This window comes from Cryptotermes secundus, unplaced genomic scaffold, assembly GCF_002891405.2.
Source record: "Cryptotermes secundus unplaced genomic scaffold, Csec_1.0 scaffold173, whole genome shotgun sequence".
Taxonomy (NCBI): Eukaryota; Metazoa; Arthropoda; class Insecta; order Blattodea; family Kalotermitidae; genus Cryptotermes; species Cryptotermes secundus.
The window spans coordinates 240203-256565 of record NW_019736395.1 but is presented as its reverse complement, the minus strand read 5'-3'; the positions used below and the strand labels follow the sequence as shown (position 1 = coordinate 256565).

At 42.8% G+C, this 16363-nt stretch overlaps 1 long non-coding RNA gene across 2 annotated transcripts in view; it reads left to right on the top strand.

The window, feature by feature from the left end:
* Nucleotides 1-16363, top strand: part of LOC111869809 — an 87871-nt gene that overhangs the window by 391 nt on the left and 71117 nt on the right. The gene's annotated exons all lie outside the window — the stretch shown is intronic.

The window sequence follows — 16363 nt, the reverse complement described above, 5'->3', positions numbered from 1 at the left end:
TATATATATACTTACTTACATACTTAGTTAGTTAGTTACTTACTTACTTACTTACTTACTTACTTACTCATGGAGCTGAGCCCTTCTGGAGGAGCCAGCAATTCTGCAGCTACTCAAGAATTTCCCAGCATTTTATGGAACCCGAAAGTTCATTACCGTGTTCACAAGAGCCCTCCACTGGTCCCTATCCTGAGCCAGATCAATCCAATCAATCCCATCCTATCTCTGTAAAATCTATTTTAATATTGTCCACCTACCTACGCCTTAGGCTTCCCAGTGGTCTCTTTTCTTTTGGCTTTCCCACCAATATCCTATACGCATTCCTTTTCTCCCCCATTCGTGCTACGTGCCCTGCCCACCTCATCCTCCTTGACTTGATCATTCTAATTACACTTGGAGAAGAGTACACGTTATGAAGCTCTTCATTATGCAGTTTTCTCCAACCTCCTGTCACTTCATCTCATATATACTATATATATAAAATGAATACAGTTATATTGAGATACAGGTATGTAGGTTGGGGTCGGACCACGCAACGTCCAAATGAAAAATTACTTCTTCCTCAGTTCTGTTCGATTTTCGAGACGGTTCTTTTGCCGGAAGCGAAGAAACGGAACAATTTCTTCTAGAGAGACAGATATGGAAAACTAATTGCAATATTCTCTCTTCTGCTACTATTCAAAATGATTTCGAAACAGAATATCTCTTCCGTTGAGATTAATTCATTTCATCTCTCTTCCAAAATATAGTAAGAACATATCTCATATAACATTCCTTGAAGAGCAAAATTTTGCGAAACCTCTCCAATATGTAACGATAAATCTGCTTATTTTTATATGCGCTATTTGATTAATTACCCCATAATATTTCATTGGCCAGTCACGGTAGCCGAGCGGTCTAAAGCATGTACTATCTTCGCTCGCTTGGAAACCGGGATCGTGGGTTCGAATCCCACTTAGGGCATGGATGTTTAGTTTGTGTGTGTGCGTTTTTCTGTGTTTGTGTACAGGTAGAGGCCTTGCGACGAGCTGATCACCCGCCCAAGGAGTCCTACCGAATGTGTAAGATCTAGAAAAACCGAAGTAAACGGAGAAGTTCATGGAGGTAGGCCTAGGCCCACTGGGGCTGTAGTGCCAAACGGAAAAAAATATTTTAATGTTTTCCTTCCATATATATCCGCGAGTATCTGTCTAATTAAGCGCACTGTATCAGATTCAGGAAAGCTGTAATCTTAACATTTACAACCCACAGAACTTGTATCCATATGCATTTCAGGGGATGCTAATAAGGCCAAATCTGAAGAAGCTAAACAAATTAAACAGTTTATTATAAAAAAGGCTTTATCTTCCAGTTTATTCAATATTTAGACCTACGTAAATTATAATACCAAGAGTGGTCATGCAAAAACTTGTATCAGACCTGCATTTCAAACTATAGAAAAGGGCGATGCACATTTTTCCATAGAATTCTTAAAAATGTGAAGGATTTCAAGTAGTCATTGTTTTAGGATCGTAACGGAAAGAACAAATGGCTATTACATTTAGAAATAGATTTGTTATATTGATTTTAAATAAGCAAAATGGAAAAAATCAGCCCTTTCACATGTATCACTTCCTGTTCTGCGACATATGCTTATATTATGATTAGACGATATATCGTATGATAAATACTGTTGTGTGTATGAGTGACCATAAACAGTGTTTGGATTGGTAATTGAATTTATTGAACATTTACAGATTGTAACTACATGTAACTATATCGCTAGCACTAATTCACACACTCGGCAGTTTACTACAGAACATAGAGCTTTCTCAGTCTGCTCTGTCTTCACCTGTTGTTGTTGTTTTGTAACGCCTTTCAACGCCGTATATCCGTAAACTTTCATGTTCACACCCTTACTGTCCGGCGACTGACCAACAACTAACTACTCTGTAGACTTGGCCTGCCGTAAGACCTCGGCACAAACCACATAGAAAACAGTGCTTCTAACAGTTCTGTTGTTGCGTCACGCAGCTCTCCCACGGATCGCATAGAGAAAACCGCTTCTTAGTCCATTGATACGTGTTAGGAAACTGTTGCGTAGCAACTGGCGTTGTTTACATAGCAGTGAGTCTGAATGCTACATAATATATAGTAGAGTTCATGGGGATTCGAACCAGTATTAAGAGAGAAGTAAAACAACCTTAAGAAAACTCTGGTAAACATCGGTTTTGCAGACGGCAGGATGCGAGTATACAGGTACCTCCGTATCTTCGGAAATAAGGAAACAAAACATTGACACAAGGAGATCAGGTGGTATTACATTTTTAAGACGGACAGAAAAAGAATGTTAACGAGATTTGAGGTTTTATTAACAATGATTAGTGGTCACCAAATGGAAGAAGGAATTTGGGAATACCAGAAATGAAATAATTTGAGGCAGATGCGGATTTAAAACTCAGTTTTGGTAAAGTGAATTAGCTGCTACATCCGAAACAAACGCTGCATCTTATTAACTCGGAGGCATACACAGTGATATGGCTATTTACCACGCAGAGACGAGCATTCAGAGGGTCGTGTGGCGGATGTAGGAGCATGCGCTGTTAAAACTGGCGTAACTGAGTGACATGCAGACATGCTTCAACACCTCGAACCATGCGCACGATACCGGTAGTTATGTACGGAGGCAAAATGTGTTAAATTCTCCTTGGACGATCAACCGAATCAGAGTTGAACTAAAACTCAGCCTTTCTATCATCATGGTCGATTTGGTGAATGAATATATGAGGTATACATTATACATATATATGCGTGTACTTAAGTCTCTCGTTATACCAGTTTCCGAAAACGATTCCTCTTCCATTTGGTGTACTATGCAGTAGCAGGGCGGAGTCAAATTGTGTTTTCACCCGTCAGAACCTGGCACGCGGTAGCGTAGTTGGTGGAGACACTATGCTGCAAGTCGGAAAGTCGCGGGTTCGAGTTCAAATGCGGTTTATTTTTTTTTTCAGTTTAACTAATCCTTCCAACCGCACTATATCCCGGGTGTGGACGCAGCCTCTAACAAAAATTAGTACCAGGAATCATCCTGGAGAGTAAAGGTCTGTCGGTCCATGGAACTGATAGCCTTACGGCCATCTGTGATCCTAATGTCTAAAGGAAGTCTTCACAGCACCCAACTCTCAGTCACCCTCCTAGCTTACAATGCAATATGTATTAAAACAGAGAATTATTCGACAATAGTTATGTAACAAGTCATATTATTTGGAATTACTGTGGTTTTGGACTTAGTCAATCGTCGGGTGTTCTAGAAACTATAAAGCACAATGTTTCGCCACAGGTGAAGGGAGAGGAAAGACACCTACTCACCTACTCTGTTGGTTCCCTTAGAAAGAGATAATCTCATCCACTGGACAACCCTTGTCAAATTCACTATAGCTATTTAATTACCTGGTGACCAGGCTAATTCTGAGGGAGATAACAAGAAAATATGCAATAAAAATTGTGATAAAGCACGCACATGCGTGGAACTAGGATTCAAAAGGAGGTAAATTTTATGCTACAAACCAGGACAAAAAACCAAGGGCATGAGGACCAATGCATAGAAAAAAATATTAATATAAATTAATATTATGTTTTGGTATTTAGTAACGCTGCCACCATTGAGACTACATAGCGTCGATGAAAGCCTAATTCGTGAATGTGGAGTAATTGGTGACATGGAAATTGGCAGGGGAAACAGTGGATGTATTCGCGTTACTACGAATTCTGATGTTGAATTAAAGACCGGGTTGTTAGAGCTGGTCTCCGAGGTACATACGAGGAGAAGCACGGCAAAAATTAGCCGGGCAGTGGTTGCACCTGCATATATGAGGAAGGGATTTTGCCCCACCTAAACTACATACATCTTATAGCCTTTACCTGAGTTAGTGGACTCCACCAAATCAACTGCGCCTTCCGCTGAGAACGGCCATGTCTAGAAATACGGACTCTACCTACACGGAAATTTCGTGTTTATTCCTGCAGTAACTGCGTGTATTCGATTTGAGTGTCTGAGCTGCGGCTTTGAAGAGACATAACATTTCGGATGTGACGCTCTATAGGCCTATGGAAGTTCAGGGATGTTTCGGAGGAATGAACTGTCTCCATTTCAGAGTCGAAGAGTAAGTTAAGCAACCAGCAAGCAACATCTACCGGACAACACGACCTGTAGTCATGGACTGTAATAGATCAGATTTACAGCGTCATCCCCCACTACTTCCCACAGTGCAGCTGTAGCCAATGTCCCGCTATTCCATTCCGTGCTTCTCAAGTCTCCCCAAATAGAGCCAAGAGGGCAGGGCTGCAAAAGGGGCCACCATTTTTACAGTTCTTTATATTTTATCTATTTCTTTGCTTTATATTGTGACGTGACACCTGAAAGCTGGAATAGCGGAGCCAGAGTAGACGTTCATTGCTAGGCAACGACCCTGTAAACAGGTTTTTGCTGCAACGAATACCCAGGCAACAGTCGAAGGATTGTTGAGCTATAACGTTGGAAAATGTGTTTTCTGTTGATCCGCCTTGACACCATATAACAAGGATCCAAAGCCAGCTGAGGGAATATCCCGTGTGGAAGAAGGGTCGAATACCTCCACCGTAGCAGTGCGAGTCGTAGGAGGCGACGGAAAAGGAAGTCTCGAATCTGAAACAGTAAAATATGGTCGCTAGTCCCACGGGACTTGGACCCCAGAATGACTGCATTGGCGAGGGCCAGCAGCAATTGTAAACGACAGACCCGTCCTCTCGTCAGAGAGAGCGCTCCATATCAACAAACCCACAACTGTTTGACAGTAATAAAAATCTGGTCGTAAACCCCAGATGGGTGCTCTATTCCAAGACAGGCTGGTCGACTGATCGTCGGTCGTAACATAAGCCTCAGACTCAGACTCAGACTCAGATGTGGGTATTACTGAGGGAGTCTCTTGAGACGGCAGTCAGTGTTTGAGAAGAGATGGCAACTTGTGAGTGAGTTGAGTGTAAGAGTGGGCTGTGGAAGGAAGACTTCATGTGTGCTGCAGTTACAGTGAGACTGTGTTGAAATTCGTTGCTAGGATACGACTAGTGAAGACTGAGAATCCTAATGTGTGTGTGTATGGGTGTGTTCAGAGTAACGGTGAACTGTGAAGTGTGTAGATTTGGGATAGTAAAGGCAAGTTAAAGCTCTCCCTATAACAGGCCATGGAGGCCCATAGGGTTATCAGACGTTGAGGGTCCCATATTATCTAGACAGTTGGCTCACAGATGGTGATAAGGTTGTCAGCCTTACGCGCCGGCCGCTAGCCCGCAGGAAGATTCTTGGTACTCATTTATGTTAGCGACTGAGTCGACCGTAGGGCCATATTGCGGCCGGAAGGATTAGGTAAATTGAAAAAGTCCATAACCTCATTGGAAATCGAACCCACGACATTCAGGCTTGTAGCATAGTATTTCAACCAACTACGCTTAATCATAGTTACGAGTTGTGTGTTAAAGTCGTCAATAAATCCAGTCACTAATCCATACTCCGGCTAATAGTTTCAACCCCTGCACGTGACAATATGCCGGTCCAGTGTGTTAAAGTCGTCAATAAATCCAGTCACTAATCCATACTCCGGCTAATAGTTTCAACCCCTGCACGTGACAATATGCCGGTCCATTTGAAGTGAGCAGGGTACAGCTGAAGATTGTCCCATTTGTTTAGTCAGGATGTGTAATTTTTGATCTGAGGTTCTCACAGCGGAGAGCATGAGAACTAGGCTCTTCATTAGCATTCTGTCTCCATTTTTCCGTGCAGAAGAATAGGCTACAGAACCGTCAGTAACTTAGCAACTTCTACCGTAACACAGGACGCCATGTCCCAAGAGATAGTTCTTTTAAAAAATTGTGTAATTTAGGCTAAAAACAACACTTCGTGAGCAAAGGGGTTGCCTCACCTGATGGAGACTATCACAACGAGGCAACAGAAAGCAGTAGAGAGGGTATGTAACTGAGGTAGGGATGGGAAGTTTTGGGGGGTGTTACAGCCCAGCGTTAAGAGATATCTTAATTAGTTGCCAAGAGAGTTTCAGGGGGCTGAGAGCCGGAACGTATTTCCAGAAGCAGAGAAAGGCCAGAAGTAGAATAACAGAAGGTACGGGACGTTGAAACGTGGGACAGGACAAGGAGAAGCAGAGAAGGGCGGAAGAAGGCTTGATTTCTAACAAAGTGCCGCGAAAACTTCTCTGAATTCTTCCGCTAGAATAACAGGAAGAGAAAGAGAATGTTTCATAGTCTCCTCAACGCAGTGGTACCATAACCATGCGCTAGTTTGTGTAAAATATGGTAATTATGCAGACCGATCCTCCTGAAGCGTCCTGTCTGGTAAGTAGGACGACGGCTCCTTGGCTGGATGTTTTGTTATGCAAAATAAGTGGGAATTTAGATCTGACATCAAGGGCTTACCATAAACCAAAGTATATATGCGCGAGAGATTTACCCTCTTCGCAGTGAACGTATAACGTGTAGCAGGGTCACACTACTGCGGCGTCTAGCGTCGGCCAATTTGACTCGTGGCTTACTATTCGATACCCGGCACGAATCTCGACTGTTATGACCGACGCTTTCAGCCCCGTTAAGGAAATACCGGGACAATAGCTCAAATTAGGTCACGACCACTTCCATAGCTAATTCATTATTCACCATTCATCCCATAATTCGTCGCTATGTTGTCTGAGGTCTGGCGGCCTCGTTGAAAGAACCACAAGCAAATAAGCAAGTAAGAAGTTTATCCTCCAGATCCACTACAGCCCCAGTGGGCCTAGGCCTACCTCCATGAACTTCTCTATTCACTTCGGTTTTTATAGATCTTACACATTCGGTAGGACTCCTTGGGCGGGTGATCAGCTCGTCACAAGGTCTCTGCCTGTACACAAACACAGAAAAACGCACACACACAAACTAACATCCATGCCCTGAGTGGGATCCGAACCCACGATCCCGGTTTCCAAGCGAGCGAAGACAGTACATGCCTTAGACCGCTCGGCTACCGTGACCGGCGTTCGTAAGATTTACTACACTCAATTTAACTTCTGTTTCAAGTTAGTGCGTTCTTCAAAATGGCGGTGAATACTGTTATCGCTTCAAATTTTCCTCTGCTTTTCTTGAGAAGTATTCGAAAGGAGATCAAGAAGCAGGTGAATAGATAATATTAAACTGAATCTTATAGAATCATGGTGTCGGGACGTGAAATGAATTTAACTTGTTGGGAACAGTGTTTAAGGGAGGGTTGTTGTGAGCTCGGCAAAGAACGTTTACTTTTACCCTGATTTGGTTATAAGAAAAGTATATGACGACACCTAACCATTGCTCATGTGGTTAGACGTTTGTTTCCCACCAGTGAGGGCCAAGTTTTGCCCCGGCTGATTTCGTGTGGGATTTGTAGTTGATGAAGTGGAGCTGGAGTGAGGTTTATCCGTGTTTTTTTTTTCTTCCGATTGTTGCTGCCAATCAGCATTCCGACATTGCCCCACATTCAACATACCTGCCTGAGGTGTGCTATAGCGGTGACCAGGTGGTAAATTTTCGTATCTTCGGTTTCGAGCTTCATCTCTGACCCGACAATTGGCTCGTTACAGGGTAAGAGAATTTGCTGGTACAAAACATGAACTACTTAAATGCAGACATCGGAAGGGACAGTTAAATATTTACTGCAAGTTATACCGTAGTACTATCTCTTATAAATATCAATGCTTATAACGGTCAGCGTGATTTCACAAAGGATCTAAAGATACCGTTCTGAAATGATCTTCAGACAGCAAGAAAAATTTATTAAATGGAAGGTCACCCTGTCCCTCAAACATCGACACGTAACATGTGGTCCCATCTACTGAGACAATAATTAACAACGAACAACGAACCTCTGATGGAACCTCCTGCATCCCTAGTGGATGTAACCTCCGAAATGGGGCCTCCCATCACCCCGTAGGGAACCTCATGCTTTCTAGAGTAGAGAACCTCTCTGATGGAAGCTCCTTCATCCTGAGGAGAGGTAACCTCTGAAATGGAAGCTCTTGCCTTCCCGCACGTAGCACGTAGCACGTAGCACGTAGCACCATGCCTCCTCAGCAGAGACAAGGTCAACAACGCAGTTTTCCTGCACTCCTTCAGCGGCATAAACGACAACGTAAAGTTTGTTGTTGTTCTGCCTGCAAGAGAACGAGAAATGGAAATGCTGATTTAAGCCGGTGTATGTAGTGAGTATCTCGGCAAGAAGGGCAAGAGAGAAGAGCCCTCTATGGACCCAGGAAGGGGCAAAGGTAGAATTAATAACGCTAATCACTAAATAATGAAAAGCCTCTCCAACCTGCGCCACTTAATGCAGTAAGGTAACATGAGGGAGCATAACGCCGGCTTGGCTTCCCCCTCCACCACTGTCATGTAACCGCGCCCGCTTGCTGCAACAGGAAGCTCCATTCAAATTTGCACCGTGAAATATTTAGCAGGCAGTTATCGCACCAAACTTACCGTCCTATTTTGTCGCCATGGTCAAGTCCTCTTTTTCGGTATTCTATATTTACTTCCATGCTTAAGGGGAACTTGAAATATTCTGTCATTTTACTACCCGCCTCCATTTTTTCTCTTCCATGAAGGCAGTTAGAATCGCTCTAGTATAGTGACGGGCTCTTTGAGTAGAAATGCAGCACTGACTTTGTAAGGAAGATAATCACCAGTGGCGAGAACAGAAGGAATAGGAAAATAACGGTCACAATCTTTTGGAAGACACGAGTCCGAATTCATATCTGCCCGTGAGAAAGTACTCTGCAAGAATATCAGTCAGAATAGTGGGCGACCGCACGCAGACATAGGGCTTTACGGCTACATCGAATTCGCTGGCAAATGCTGTATAGTGGACAGAACTCTCGTTCATATTGTCACGTGTAGGGCTGACTAGAGAAGGGCTGTTGGATTGGACGAGTGGATTTATTGACACCTTACACACTCAACCCGTAACTACATTTAACTATAGCGCTATTGTTATTTCCACATTCACTATTACACACACTAATGTCCTCAGTATATCATTCTCTCCACTATCCGTGTCCTGGCAACGGATTCTTAACAGTCTCACTGTAACCGCAGCACACTATGAGGTTTTCTTTGTACATCGTAATTCCTTTATTGCCACTATTCTACCAACTGCCAACTCTCGGAGACTCCCTCAATTCTAATTATTGCTGCCCGATATCCTCGCTACATAGCCTCGGGGCGGACCCAACAGAAAACACCGCTTCCTTTATTTTTGCGTTTTGACTCTTTGCTGCAGTGATGTGTTTACCGCACGGTTTCTTAGCAACGAGCCCGACGCTTGCCACAGAAAACAGCACTCTTCTACTGTTGTGCGCGTCTGCTTCCGCGGGAATGTGTTTACCGAGCTGTTGCCTAGCAAAAAATTCTTCCAGCTTTCAGGCGTCATGTCATGATATTTTAGAGATTAGCAGTTCGAAACTTGGTCGGAAGATGCGATATCCTTAACTTTGAGCAATCCGAAAACTAGTTCAGCTTACATATAGCGCAGTGCCTTGAGCACACATCAGACGTGCGGTGAGGTAAGGCGAAACTGTCCTGTGTTTAACCAGTTATGTGGCACATCACAAAGACGTAAGGCGAATTGGAGGTATAGCAGTTTCAACGTCGGCACTAAATAGATGTGAACTACTAAGGTTCATGTAACAACTTCTATCTGAAGGCCATCCTCGTTCTAGGGCATTTGAATGTAGGAAAACATGACGTTATTTATTTCAGGAGGAACTGCAACAGCTCTATATCAGACTGTACCCCATTCTGCAACTTTTTAACGTTGGATTTCGGGACGATGCAGTCGAGATAAACTACACGTCGTCGTCTTGCAACAGTATTGCCAACTTAGGCCAAGTGAAGCGAGTACCTAAATGTCGCCCCTATTCCGCAGCGGAGAACTTCACACACGCAGAGATTTTCACCTTCTCCTGGTCACTAAACAACATAAACACATTCACTTGAAGCCTGAATACAAAGTGACAGGACTGCTGCGTTTTGTGGCTTACCTACACAGTAGAGGTATAAGTGTGAGCCACGTTTTCACCACAAGGATGATCTTAGTAACACACGAAACTGGGGCAATTATTGCAAGAATGAATTAAATGAAAGCATTTGTAGCCGCTTAAACAAGCACATTTGTGTGTGACAATTCTGGAGAAAAGTAAATTCATCTTACGTAAGGGTGATGCAAGCTAGTATTGCCACTGGAGTGTACGTATATATGCACATCTTTATCCCGGCTCTCGTCCACGTCCGAGGTAAAGCAACAGCTACTGACTGACCCACAATGGCAGGAGATAATATATTTCGTTCTTCATCGATTCTGCTGCAATCTGAGTGCATTTCAACACAGTCTGTGTTGTGCTATGTGATCAAGATCAGCTCGACTGAACATTTCAACATTACAGACAGCCAGTTTCAACTTCACACTTTAACCGTTGTACTCTGATGTTTACACAGACTGCTCATTAAACATTTAGTAGATGAAAGTTTTTGCTTCGATTTAGTGTTTAGAGAGTAAAATTGTGTCATGCATGTTTCACCTCTCCTTACATCTTGCTTGTACTTGTCGTTCTAAAGTTCCGAATGATGTTTCTATTCAAACACTTGCTTCCGGATTTTAACTCGCGGCAATTTTGGAGATGGGCCCAATCTTTGTATTACTGTTACTGTCTTTGGAATGGCCGCACCCTAGCTCAAGCGGTTAGTCGCTGGATTCCTATCGCGGCGGCCCGGTTTCGTTCCCGGGTCTGGTCAAGTGGGATTTGTCGTGGACAAAGTGGCGAAGAGGCAGGCTTTCTCCGAGTACTTCGGTTTCCCCTGCCAATCTTCATTCCACCAATTGCTCCACAATCACCCTCACCTATCATCTGGGGCTGGTACAATAGGCCAGAAGTGGCCACAGTACAAGGGACTTAGTCCCACCCCACTAGCAATAAAAAATACTGGCTTGGGAACATTTGTGTTTCTGTAGAGGTTCAGATCCCGAAAGTAAAATGGAAGATCCTTACAACAGTGTGACAACTGGTTGGAGACGGTTGGAAAAGAATTATAATTAATCGCATGAATTTGGGTTGTTATGAATCACAGCTGTTTTAAAAGTTCGGCGGAAACTGCGTTTACACACAATTTTTTTTAACATTATCTGATTAAAAAGACAATCTCTCAGTTGTTTAATTAAGAACAGCATTATACATGCGCATGGTGGTATAGCTCCAAACATTCTTCATTTGGGCGCCAGGTGAATATTATCAGAGAACCTCACTCCCTGCTGCTTCACGCAGGTGAAATAGCCAACCTAGCAGACAGGAGGACAGGTGAGCGTCAGTACTTGTCTCTGAGTAGTAGCGGAAAGAAAAATTTACTGCCTTTGCCGCGAATCAAATCCCGTTTTGTCAGTCACTATAGTGACGTCACAAACATATTTTCACCATTAGGGTAAATTGTAATGAATAGAATGAAGAGCCAATGACGAAATGAACCGCACGCAGCGAGATTTGATAGAGAACAAGCATGTGTGAAGGCTGAGACTCGTACATTGAGATAATCTTCGCCTCTAAATTCGACACGAATTCCGTGTAAACTGTCGTATTTGTACACGCCAAGCCCAGCCGAAATGTACATGTCCTGGCAGAGAGTGCCGGAGTTCGCGTGTGACAATCAGAATGGAATATTCCACTTCTGAGCCCACTGCAGTCATTCACAGCTGCTTTATCAAGCAAGCTTTTACTTTTCAAGTTTCTCAGTTCTGCCTCTTACCATCTTCATGAAGCACAGGCATTTATGTCGCACATTTGGAGAACAAATCCTCAGCTCTTCATGGCGCCTTGAATTTATTAAAGATAAAGGTGTCCCTGTACTTAATTAATTAGGCAACACGCCATGAACACGTTTGGGGGAATGGATGTATAGACTCGCGTCTTATTGACCTCGGTACTAGTTGGAGGTGAGTGGTTAACTTCACGCTCCGGCCGCTTAACCCCTAGGGGATAAAGCCACCGGTTCTCATTGGATAGGAGGTTAGGTGGACCCCAGATCCGGTCTGGACGACATGGAGAAATAAAACTCTTGACCCCACTGGGACTCGAACTCCGACCCCTCGGTCGTCCAGCCCGTAGCCAGTCGCTACCCCGGCTGTCCGTGAATTTATTACAGTATTCAAAATAACATTTCAATAATTGAGGTCTCGAAGCTGATAAATTCATATTCCATCTCCTTAAAATCTAATTAACCATATTATCCCGGCTAATCCCATATTCACAAGAGGTTTTCTCGTTTAATTTTTTCAAGTGTTTTCCCCCATTTCAAGCGCGTGGTACGCGGCACCCCCATTTAATTTCCCTTCATGTGATGCCCCTAATAAGCCTGAGAGTTTGCTGAAGGGTATAAATTATGAAGCTTTTCATCCATATTTTCTCCGGTGTTCTATTTCTTCTCACACTGGTCCAAATATTGTGAACAGTTCTTTCTCAGACGCCCCTAGGGTGAGGCACCAGGTTTCACAACCGTATGAAACAGTACATAAAAATTAGAAATTCTAATTTTTACACTTTTAAGAAATCGTGGAAAGACAAAACGTTTATTATGCATAAAGTGCCATTTTTATTTATGTACTTTCATTTCGCAGAACATGTGGCGGAATTAAACATCTATTTATTAAGTCCGTCAATATCGCAACAATTGTTGCATTATTGACGGCTAAATACATAGACGTTTAATTAAATATGTGCAACAGGATGCTGAAATACAGAATGACGTAATTAGTTCATAGGTTCAGATGTGTTTTTATGTACATAGATCGCTGCGTATCTGTAAGAAATTAGTTACAATTATTTTTGTATATGTTTGATATTTCAGTTCTTCAAGAGCTGAACAATATCAGACACAGATGAGTGTATCCTAACATTCAGTTAGAGGACTGGGTTAACAGACTCAGTGACAGGAGTCACAACCACAGAGATGAACGGATGCAGCCGCATATAATTCCATATTATTTATGATATGCGAATTCGTGTGAAGTGAATTAAATAGCAAATAATATGAAAGTTAAAATCACGTTAAATATTAATACTTTTGTGTCAGGTACTTACTATGGCCGTAAGGACCTGGGCCTCAGTTGGAGCGCTACCCCTTTCGAATTTTGGCCACACTAACGGTCACCCTGACTGAGGACATGTGCCCCTCCTCATAATCGCCACCCGAATGCCAGAACAGAAGTCTGAAATGGTTCGCGGCCTAATTTTATATCTTTAAATAATCATACCGAATGATTCACTTGCCACGTAAGTTGACTCTAAACAGTAGACGTAACTGGAACAGCTTCATTAAAACCGCTCAAACTGCTCTGTGGACGAAATTCGTTGAGACAGCCACAACATTCGAATGCCTTTCCAAGGATTATTATTTTCTGAAACAAAATTTTAATGAAAATTTTCTTAAACTTTTGTATCAGTCAAATATAAAGGACGACGTTTTTGTCCCGAAAACATGTTTCGGCTAATTACTTCTGTTTCCGCTTNTGGTACTCATTTCTGTTAGAGGCTGAGTCGACCCCAGGGCCATAGTGTGGCTGGAAGGATTAGGTCAATTGAAAAAAATCCAATGACCTCATCGGGATTTGAACCCGCTCTGGCTTGTAGCATAGTGCCTCAACCAACTACGCTACCGCGTGCCCCGACAAAGGACTAGCAAAGCTAAAATTTCATGACGTGATTCAAGGCGCTTCACACCTTTTCCTAACTAAATCGAAACAATAAACATTGCTTTTGAGATATTAAGTATGATAAGGGTTTGTTTTATGTCTCATATTTCTATCGCATGTAAAATTTTTATAATTTTGAGTTTAAGTAATAGCAAATCAAAATTAAATCTTATATTTTTACGAGAATTTGTAACGTATTTGTACAGATCCTAAATAAATGGACCGAATAAACTGACCTGGTTCTACCTGCACCAGTATTATGACATAATAATAATAATAATAAGTTCCTGTATGTAGATGGGTTCTTCACTTTTCAATAAGGAAGGTGCATATCATTCTGAGATATAAGGTATCAAGAGCACTTCATGATCTGTATCATGCGGTTCTGCTATCTCTTCCACCTCAGAGGTTTGCATGGTCACAATTTTGGTGCCACAGATGGTAGAATATTAAACGTTGCAAGTGTGAGGCATAATGAGGAGACGTGATGTCACCATCAGTCCTCATGAACATCCTTTAACTGGTTCAAACATTAAAATCAACAAGTAAATTGAAGTATTGTTTCCGATCAACCTAACTACGCTTAGAAGCTAAACAGAAATGGATACCGGTCGAAATACCCCCGAACCGAAATTTGACAGGGAACAGTGGCCGATAGTCTCGTTGTTGTGTGCTTTATTTGCGGTTCATATTTCTGCTAAGTGGGCTTCGGCCATGAAAATAGCAAATGAAGATATGACAGAATTGCTACTCTCTTACACCCACACTGCGGCTTGTTACGTCACGGGCAAGTAGAGCAAAGCATAAGAAATTCTGGAACTGAAAAATAATCCACATTTGCCGAGATGTAAACTTCATATGGATTTTACGTACATCACGTGTTGAAGGAGAACAATATTTTTCGGACTAGATAAATTGGGTTGAAATACGTATACGCACAAACTTCAACTGGATAAGGTTCGAAGGAATTCACGTTTGGCATGTAAAGGTTTATCGAGCATGTATAGGATGTTTTTGTATCGTCATATTGCTTGCAGCTTTAATCAGATTGATCATTGATAATGGAAAGTTTGTGTTACATCAATTACGTTTGCTCACATAATACACTCGTGAGTCCGTGACATTTCAAACCTTGCCTACACACGCCATGATGTCTGCTCTCTTCACAACAGGTGTCTTTGCGAGAGGAAGATGGAGGATGCCTATCCCCGTGTGTACCTTCATGAGCATGCGCACACGTGTCACGAAATCAGATACTCAGAATGCATTATGCCAATAATATAATTCCAAATGGATGTGGTATGCTCCAAGGCTCAACACGTAGTCAAATTCTTTTTGCAGGGGTGGCGGGAGTTGGTTATGAAAAATCAATTAAGAAACACCATATTTCGTGACTGATGTTCATGTATAAAAATTAGCACAATTTATTTATCTCTTATGAATTAAAGCCCCTCGTTGGTGTCTCCACCTTATCGTGGTGAGGGTGTTTGAGTATGCCAAGGACCCTGAGAGCTATACCAGCGGTAGCGTAGCTACTGGCAGGGCCTCCCTTGCTGGACAGGTCAAAGGGTAGGCATCAGACGAAGAGAGACACCGAAAACTGATGCCGGAAGCAGCGTCATCAGCGGCGACTTGAAGCACAGAGAAAATGATGCTCGAGATGGTTCAAGTTCGTATAGCAACAGGCGTGACCAGAGTGGTTTGAACGGCTGTTGTACTGCGATGTGGAAAGCAAATGGAAAAACTACCACATTATCACTATTCCTGGATAGTCTCTTTCCAAAAACAGAAGATCGCATTAAGTGGAGAAACTGTTTTGGAAGAGGCTGTGGACCTGTCATCTGACAGATTACTGATGAATGAATGAATGAATGAATGAATTAAAGAATGTTAGAAAAGATTAGGAATAACTTATGACTCCGAATCTTAAATTTTATTTGTGGTCTAATGGCCAGAGTGACTGGTTACAGATCCAAAGGTCCCGGGTTCGATTCCAGGCTCTACCAGATTTTGTCCACTCAACTTCGTGAGGATAATTGAGGAGGTATTTCAAGGAAATAGCTGCTCCGGTCTAGAAAACCGAGATTAACGACCGTTGGGATCCGTTGCGCTGACCACGCGACACACACTACCCGCAAAATTGGCAGGAACTTCGCCGACAAGCGGCGGTCGCACGGTCAGTATAGGTCGCTTGCGGACTACACGTCACGGAGTTTGTCTTTTTGTTTTGTGTCAAATTACACGAGGCTGCTCCAGTGTAATACTGGGGACTCTTGCGGGCTAGGAACTTTTCCTTCACTCAGCTTTACAATACACAATAAATCATGTTGAAAAATCTTCATAAAATATGATGATTATGAATGCCAAGTGATGGGTCTTCATCTCCCAGTTTGGTGTCCGGGCCAGTCAATGGGTCCCGAGTCGCACGACTTCTGCACCCCGTGTATGGGTGCCGTGCCGTGCCGTTCAATGCAGCTGTGAAGACAACTACATAGATGGTCTGAAGTCAGCTATCGGCTACACGTCTGGTGTGCCGTGAAGAAACACACAAGGAAGTTAAGAGATGGAAACTTAATTTCCGTGGAGTTTTTGGTGTAATATGTTTGT